The sequence below is a fragment of the Phalaenopsis equestris genome, unplaced genomic scaffold, assembly GCF_001263595.1.
Source record: "Phalaenopsis equestris unplaced genomic scaffold, ASM126359v1 Scaffold001146, whole genome shotgun sequence".
NCBI lineage: Eukaryota > Viridiplantae > Streptophyta > Magnoliopsida > Asparagales > Orchidaceae > Phalaenopsis > Phalaenopsis equestris.
The window spans coordinates 187,330-196,550 of record NW_018165585.1 but is presented as its reverse complement, the minus strand read 5'-3'; the positions used below and the strand labels follow the sequence as shown (position 1 = coordinate 196,550).

Sequence of the window (9,221 nt, the reverse complement as noted above, 5' to 3'; positions counted from 1 at the left end):
GACGCTCTTGAAAGTTGCGTCATAATTTTCAAAAAAGTACAAAAAGTGTCAAAAATACGTGTCTTTACATCATCAGCCGGCTTGGAAGCTACAACTGATCGTTAGCCCTTGGTCATTTGCCACGTGGGGACTAGAAATTCTTGGGTCTTTTCTTCCGTCGAAAGGTTAAATGAAGTTTCTCTTGGTGGCAGTCGATTATTTTTCATATTGGATCGAAGTGAAACCACTCGCTCAAATCAACGCAGAGACAGTTTGGAATTTAGGCAGTCTGGAATTTCATATGGTCCGACTTGATTTGTAGGTATGGGCTGTCACTCGTCATCATTACTGACAATTAGAATCAATTTGTTGACCAGGGAGTGAAAGACTTCTGCACAAAACAGGAGATTGATCTGAAGTAGTTCATCGTCCTAGGAATCCTAGGACGAATGGGCTGCCGAAAAAACTAACAAACTCATCCTGAATCTATTAAACAAAATGTTTGAAGGAGCCAAGGGAACTGGGCAGACGCACTGCCATCGTTGCTCTGGGCGATTCGAACGACGTCTTCTTCGTCGATCGGACAAACTCTGTTAATGCTAACTCATAGAATGGAGGTCGTGCTATTGACCGATTATGATCACCACATCAAAAGGGTTGTTACGACCTCTTTGTTTCCCGGGGATGAGCTGATCGAGTGGCAACATGCTAACATCGAGGGGGCGATGCTAGCTCTCTACATCGCTAAGGAAACTCGAGCCAACTTAGCGCCCCGACAGGAGTAGATTAAGAGGCGAACTGCTCGTTATTTCAACAAACATGTTCGGTAAGTCTTTTGTCCCAGGTGATCTTGGCAAAAAAAGGCCAGCCCAACAATCTGTGGACAGGCAGTCAGTAAATTAAACCATACTTGGAGCGGGCCTTACATAGTCATCCAACGCGTCTTGTCTGGGGCCTATCAACTAAAGACATTCGCTGGAAAGGAACTCTCGTTGACATGGAGCGGGGGCGACTTAAAAAATTTTTTACTTGGAAAAACTTTATATTCTTCGAATGTATTTCTTGTATACACGAAGGCAAGTGTTGTTACTTATAGTTTTGATCAATGCAATAAAAGATAAACTAATTCTTATTTCAATGCCTCAGCTCTCTAATATACTCAGGGACTCCAATCGAATTTCGCCGAACAATCGTCCTTACCGATTAACTCTGGTAGAATCAAACAAAATTTATAGGAGAGGCATCGCAGGCTAACCACGACACTACTGCAATAAAAATCCACAGGAAATAAGATTTGACAAAAACAATGTATGCATAAAAAAAGGGTAATTTTATTTATTCGTATCGACGGATACAAAAGATTTCCGACCGACAAACATACTAAGCACATGTTTTACATTTATGATAACTAAAACAACTTCAAGAAGGCGAAGGCTCTACGTAGGTTGCTAGGAGCTCAACTTTTTCAAACATCATTGCCCTACCGAAAACGCTGACAACTACCGTCGGAAAGGAGCAAGAAAACTTGATCATCGCTGCCAGTGAGAGAAGAATATTGCAAGTTCATCTCTCTAGGCAACGCACCGTCAGACGGATGTGATCTTCCCTGGGAACATGTTGGATGTATGCTTTGTCCATGAGTCATCACATCCGCTGCGAAAAGTGTCTTCCATTGCCGAAAGCGTTGTTGGAAGTCGGCTGGCTTTTTCTCTCCTAGAACTTCGACTTTATTCCCCGTTCTCGTCGCTCGACCACATTCCAACCTCTTTTACGTCCGGTTGTTTCTGACGTACGAATTGGAAGCGGAATACAACTGAAACAATAAAGGTTAGGAGTCCTCGCCCGGACTCCCGCTCTCTTATGAACTTCTCCTGCGATGGGAGCAGTTGGAAAAAGAGGAGAAACTGTTGCTGCCAGAGGTGTCATGCTCTACTCATGGACCGTTGGGGTCTAAGGATCCAAAAACCTCCGAACATCCAGTAGCAATGGTCGAACGGGCGTATTCAACTTCCAAACGAAGTGGTCTCATCTCCACCATTACCGGAAGTCCACTACACCCGTCCTCGGGAAGGAATTTCGGCCGGGTTTCTACCTCGACTCGGGTGTCACCCGACCCAAAGAAAATCCCTCCATTCGACACACGACTCGAAGAAAAAAAAATTAAAGAGGCTTGGAGCTCGAAGGTCCTTCGACATCCGTCGATGGAAGATTACCCTCGCTTCCGGCTGAGCTAAGAGCCGCCAAGCTTGCCGAATTTTTGTAAAACCAGCACACATAATGAGAAGGTAAGGAGATAAAGAACTTCCTTCCCCTTCATATAGTGGAGAGGGTCAATGGCTTAAAGTGGGCACCGCCTGCAGAATAGCTTGCGAAGGGCCCACCTAATGATGACAGCTCAGCAAATTGAAGGGACATCGTAGTCAAAGAGGCTTTTAAAAAGCATCTCTTACCCCGCAAAAGCATTAATTCTATGGGTTCATTCCCGATACTCGAAGAACTGAGCCCGATCAGGTATGTCTTAAATCTTGCTCGATCGGCTGCCGCACGCTAAACGCGGGCTGTCAGAGATTGTAGGAAAATAAGAAAAGCCAAGCCACCCCTAGGTCCAGATCGCCCCCAAAGGACCAACAGGTTGGGACAATCAATGTGTTTTTTCCCCGCTCACTAGCGACAAGATTCACGAGAGAGATGCAGGAATCTACCACAGGTCCTAAGTGGACATCCCCTTGGGAGACGACAAGATCTGTGCTTGACGAGTGATAGAGTATCAAAGACCCACATGAGCGGGCAAAAACAGGGCAAATTCTCGGCAGGTTCAGAAAAGCGACTGCATTTTGTTAAGGGACCCAATGATTCTGGAGAAATCGATAGGCCGACCGAGCGACCTAGGTGATGGACGATTGGATGCTATATAGTCGGTCAGAAAACTCAATACCTTTCGGTCACAGGCCGGCTTGAGTCTTACAACAGATTGTTTAGGGGCGACTCTCCACTAACGACAAGATCCGCAAAAAGAAAGCAAAATTCAACACCAAAAACCTTGGTCATCACCCTCTTAGGTAACGACATGATCCGTGCCTGGAGGAAAGATCAATCAGGACTGATATCCACCCAAAAACAAGACATAAACGCTTGGAAGAAGCAAAAGTCAAATCAATCGAGATACTGTGATTAAATTGGTTTCTCAAAATCCATGGACTGATCCGAGAGCAAGTCTCTTAGCGGACCAATGTCCTAGGTAAAACAAAAAATTTTTCCTTTTTACAAACCCAAATGGTGAAAGCAATTACGAAAAGACAAAGAGGTTCTTTTCATTAATGTGGAGAAAGAGTTACAAGTCTTTTTTTTTGTATAATACTAGCAAGCTTTCAATAATAAAAAAAACTCTATAACGAGTAGCCGATTGATCCTCACTTTGGCCGCCGGAAGATTCGCTCCCCTACCCAAGCTATCACCCTCCTCCAAGACATCAACAAGATCGGGGATCTCAGGTCGTCCAAACCATTGCAAATGAACCGATTGGTAGCATACTCGATCTCCAGCCTATGTTATTCAGCTACTCTCGGGGGACGAGCGACTCCAATCTCCCCTTAAGTTTGGTGATCTTCTTCTTCAGTTGCTCCTCCCTTTGTTCAAATTGCTACAACTTTAACCTGCTGAAATCTCGGTTGTCACAAGCCCTTTGGAGATCATTGGTCAGGCGAGCAACTTCTTCCCGGGACTTTAATAGGGTCTCCTTAGCTGCCCTCAAGGAATTCACCTTTTTTAGGAAGACAAGACCCAATGAATAAGAAGCCTGGCTTGCCTCCAGGTGCGATCATGCGGCGTTCTCTAAAAGTCTCTCATATGAGAGCTCTTTGAGCTAAGGGCTCCACTTAAAATGCCGTAGACCAAGTCATTTCCTCCAAAAGAGGCTACGTACGCTGAGTGTCGGCCGACAGGGGATGCCAGTCTTTGAGACATTCATCAAGCTGAATTGGTCGTCATCACTCATCGATAGCCATCCTTCAACCCCTTCTGGCGAACGCCAACTGGGATCCCCTCTTTTTCTCTTCAATGAAGGAAAGGCCAAAACTTCAGCTTTCCCTTCTCGGTGGACGGTTTCCCCCTCTAGAGATGACGAGGATTCGAAACTAGAAGAAGCAAAACCCTCTGAAGTGGAACTAGACGAAGCAACAGAAGGCTCAGCCATGCTAGCCCTCTCAACCAAAGCCAAGTGAGTGGCATTGGGCCGAACATACAACAAAAAATTGGTTATTGACTCATTTGGCGTGATAGAGGGAGGATCTACAACTACAAACCCCCCTCTGAGTTTCCTTCGAGCCCGTTCTCGCTCCCTTGCCTTGCTATGTAATTACCAAATGAGATCGCACAATTATAATAGTTAACTCACCGGTCACCATGTCTTGAACGACGACTGTTGTCTCAAAAATAAAAGTTTTAAATCGTCCGATTACTAAGACGCACGACATCAAGAGTAGTACATTTCATAAAGGTCTGACGGGAGGGATCAACCTTCAACTTCCGCCGTTGTTTTTCCTTTACCGCTTTTGCTTTGGAAGCCTCGTTAACATCTGAAACCCTCATCTTCCCTTCATCACCCGGTCCACCGTCCTTTCTGCGATATACCGAGGGACCGGCATTGGTCTCCCTCCCAACACCTCCTGGTCGGTTTGCAGATTTGCTGGTAAGACTTTTGGTGTACTGCTGAAACTTGCCGCGGGCGGGTTACAATCTCCCAGTCGTTGAACATAAGGCCGATCAAAAACTTTTTCCGCTTGTTTTTGATCTTGTTTTCCACACCGAGCAAATGAAGTTTTCGCCCAGTCTAAAAACCTAACAAACCCCTCTTTGTCGACCTTAAAGGAAAAGTGGTAGCTCAAAATGTCGATCAATCAGGGGATATTGAAATGGAGCCAGAACATGATGAAAGTCATGATGGCCACAACGGAGTTCGACAAAACTTGAGTTGAAATGACCCCGTACTTGGTGACCATGCTCTTGAGCACCGACCATAGGGGCAACTGGAGGCCGTACCTAAACTGATCCTGGTAGAACACCAAATTAGGGCTAATGTCATCTATCGGGTGCCCCACGATCGACATCCTGTGGAGGGTCATTTGGGTACTCGATATGTAATGCTTATGAAGGCTCTTCATCTCCCGGTCCATGAGAAAAGAGGAATCGACCGCCCACCCAGTGTCGAAGAGAACCGGAGAATACTTTGGAGCCATTACAGTCAAACAAAAAAATAGAAGGTAAAGAAAGAGAAGAAATCAGAAAACTTGGAGAACAAAATGCAAAAGCTTAGAAGAGCGACCCCCGACTCTATTTATAGGGCAGGCACGTAGATTAGAGAGACACATAAAGATACACACCAATTTTCATTTCAAATTCCTTCAAAAATTTTTTTATTACAAATAACATTATTACAAATTTCGTACGAAGTGTTTAATAAATGTGTCCATGACTTCAAATCGGGCATACCCCTTCTCAAGCAACCGTCGGAGGACCAAATCTCCACCGAACCTAATTTGGTCCATCCGACCGACCTCGTCATGGAATCGACTCAGAACTGCTGAATCACGAATTGTCGAGATGTCATTTAGGGAACCTTGGAGCGACGCGACCTCCCCCTCCAGTCGGGCGACGACAACCGACTGTTGTTGAAAAGCAGCCTCCAAATGCTCGTAAGAAGCCATCCACCCTAGCGTGGATGGGTTGGTGGGGTTTTCTGTTGTTTGGTGTAGAACCTTTGCCATCTCCTGCACCCACCCAGCATGCCGCTAACCCAGGGGGAGTCTCCGGCTCACAGGTTGTTCTTGCTGGGAGCTTTCGCTCATGTCAATCGACGGAAAAAGTGGGACGGTCTCATCAGGGGCCCAGCGGCAACTACAGGAACCGAGTTTACCACGTCTCTTGACGGCTCACACCACCTTCGACATCCTCCATTCCGATCAAATCATTTGCATTTAAAAAGAATGCCAAATTAATACGCCAACCAAAGTCAGAAGGAATTTCTTACATACCCATGAGCATCTCAAGCTCCGACCCAGTCGGGGGAAGACCTTCCTCTCCCGTTAGGGTGCTTCCTCTCCTCTCCTCTGAGGACACCAACGAAGGGTGAGCGGCCCGTCTGCTCTCGGGTTACGGCGATCGTCAGCAGCCCCTTCTCTGGACAAGGTCAACAGATCCACCACAATCCTATCCTCGCGCGTGCCAAAATCCACGGGTTTATGGGGAGGCCTCTTCGGTGACCGCCTTTCAGGCCTCTCAGAAAAAGAAACCTGATCGGCTGGCTCAGGATCGACCGTCTCTCCCATTTTCTCCCTTTTAACCACCTTTTTTTTTTTTAAGGCCAGATGCTGAAATAGGAGGGGGATCTTGCCAAGGCCAGTAGGCTCGGGTCGATCGTCTTTTTGCTTGTACCGCTCGACATGAAGCTTACTCAACAGTCCAGAGAACTTCACCAACAAATAAATTGCCCAATTTATGGTCTTATTTATAAGACCGGCAGGGCATGAAAAGAAGGGAGAGCTAATTATTAAACCCTTCTTTTTTGGTTTCCGTGACAAGATTAACTAATAATTTTCCTGTCCCTATCACAGCTGGTGTCATCATCGAACAAGAAAACTCGAGGAACTAATATGTATATATTGGAACTACCGGCAGGAATCTTAAAGATAACGAAAAACCAAGAATACGAAGCTTTCCTTCGGAGTAAGCAATCAAACGACAATTCAACGCCAAACATAAGCAGCCACACCTATAAACCCATGATAGCTCAAAGATCTGAAGATGGTTCCTTATTCGATGCTATTATTAAACTTGCTGATGCTCAGGGAAGCCTGGAGCAGAAGTTTTGACCAAATATCCCAAACTATGACTTTTTAATGGCATCATGTGTTTATTGCGTGGCAATGAGGAAAATCATCTCTTAGACTCCTCATACTATATTGAGGAGTCTATGTCTCTCATTCCCTTCACTATATTTAGGAGAATCCCCATCTAGATCTCTCCTCACACTATATTGAGAGGAATCCTCACATCTTATTTTCCTCTCACACTATATTTAGGAACTTTTTTTTTATCTTGTCTCTACTCTATGTTGAATATATAGTTTTGAGCATCTTGATCGTATGTGATCAAGCTATAAGTCCTAATCTCATACATCCTATCTTACCCTTTAGCCTTAGAACCCTAGTTACCATGTGTCATCCTTGGCATACACCATCACATACAGCGCTTTAAATCTATTTTGTGCTTGTCTATCAAATGAGAGTGGAGTTTCATTTGTCAGCTTAGTGCTAGTTCCACACCCTTGGTCTACGAGGTCCTCTTGGATGTGGTAATCCATAATTGTAAATAAGGATTCTCTAGTCACTCTTTTGGCTAGGTAGACCAAGAGCATTGACGACGCAAAATGATGGAACTATGGAATTTTAACCGGGGCCTTCATACCCTCTGGCAGGCTAGTTCTCCTATATTCATTTTCGTGTCTTTGAGTGCATCCTCATTTGATTCTCGTTGCTTACTAGACCTCCATCCTCTATCGAACCCCATATGAGCCATTTTGACTTTCAATGAATTCATCTAAATCTTGATCAACCAATGAACAGAAGCATTGATTCCTTAATTGAGAGTATTCTCGGATATACTCGAGATATGATTAACTTTAGGAGCTTGCATCTTGAGAGATCTTGACTCGTAGAATTAGAATAAATTGTGTTTCAAATTATATTCCTTATAAGGGAAATCTCTGGGACATAAAATTCAATCTGCCTTCCATTGATCCCAACGTACCTATAGACTCAATTAATTTCCGTACAGTCAGTCCTCTACTACAGCACCTGCAAGGCGTCTTTCAAAACTCACAGTCAGATCACAAAGAACGGTAACTTTAGATTATCTCTGGAGTTTTGAGGCATATGGGAGAAATGTCTTGAATACTCACTTGTATAATATATACATGGAGGAATTTGTAGGTCTATATATTTATATTCCTAAAATCTCATGGGAAATTTTCTAAGGGACTTTAAATACAGGAAAATCGTAAAAATTACTAAAACTTCCCTCACTCTCATTCACAATTGTATGAAAGAATAGAGGATGCTAGGAGAAACATAAAATGTAATTTTTTGTAGTTTAGAATAGTGACAGCAGGGAGGGCATTGTAAGCAGAGTTTACAGTGAATTTTTAATATCTTGGAATAACCAAGTAGGTAAATAAAAGAAGAGGTGAATGAATGCTTCAGGGGGGAAGGCGAGGATTAAGAGAGTGAAGTAAACAGCTTTATAACTAGGCGAGAGGTGTATGCAGCTGATAACTCTTTTCTTGTTTTTATCAATTTCATCATCAATCATCTAAATTTCACCTAAGGTTTACTATTTGATAATGGATATAAACTGATAGACTTCTTAATCCTACTAAAATTGTGAAAATGACAAACATATCCACAACCAGAAATAACTATCTTAGGCTTGACATATGACAAAATGATAAATTAGGAAAAATACACAAAAAACTGATAATTAAAACTAGACATTGTCATACCACACCAATTTTATTGGGCTGCAAAAAACTATACCCTGAAGATTTGAAATATTAGAGGAGCAATTATAGGTCCTTTTCTGTATTACATAGCCAGAAAAAAATCATTCTGTAGAAGATCAATGAATAGGAAATTTGTCCTCAATAAATGGTGGTAATTGGGAAATTCACATCATGGGGAAAAAAAAAAAAAAAAAAAAACACAATCGTCAAAAATACTAATAACAGTCTTTGCACATGCTACTGGATTGGTTTGATTTGATCGAATCATTGGCTGACTAAAGATTTTTTTTCCTACTTTATGTTTAAATTAGAATATTTCGAGTTAGGTGTGTTGTTTGATTGATTGAATTGGGCTAACACTAATTCCATTGGATTGGGTTTAATTGGTTTGAACTATGATTTTGTAAATATTAAATGCTTTATGTAGAGTTGATTGGATAATTGGTTTAATCTTTGCGTTAATTTTATCTTTTTTCTGAAATTGTTCGTTGAACAGTAAAATAGGCTGAAAGTAGGCATTGAAAATTTGATATGCTTTTGGTCTGTTTGGTAACTGAATTTTGACCGGAAGTTTCATTTAGGATATTTAATTATTGATTATGAATTTAAATGAGAGGGCTCTAGGAAGGATTTTGTGGAGGAATCAGAATCTCTACTGCGGAAAAGTTTTAGGAGGAAAATTTGGGGG

General features: G+C 42.8%; 1 protein-coding gene across 1 annotated transcript in view; it reads left to right on the top strand.

Moving 5' to 3' along the window:
• The window catches only part of LOC110033351 (glyceraldehyde-3-phosphate dehydrogenase A, chloroplastic), a 25,417-nt gene that overhangs the window by 14,528 nt on the left and 1,668 nt on the right, over positions 1-9,221 (top strand). The gene's annotated exons all lie outside the window — the stretch shown is intronic.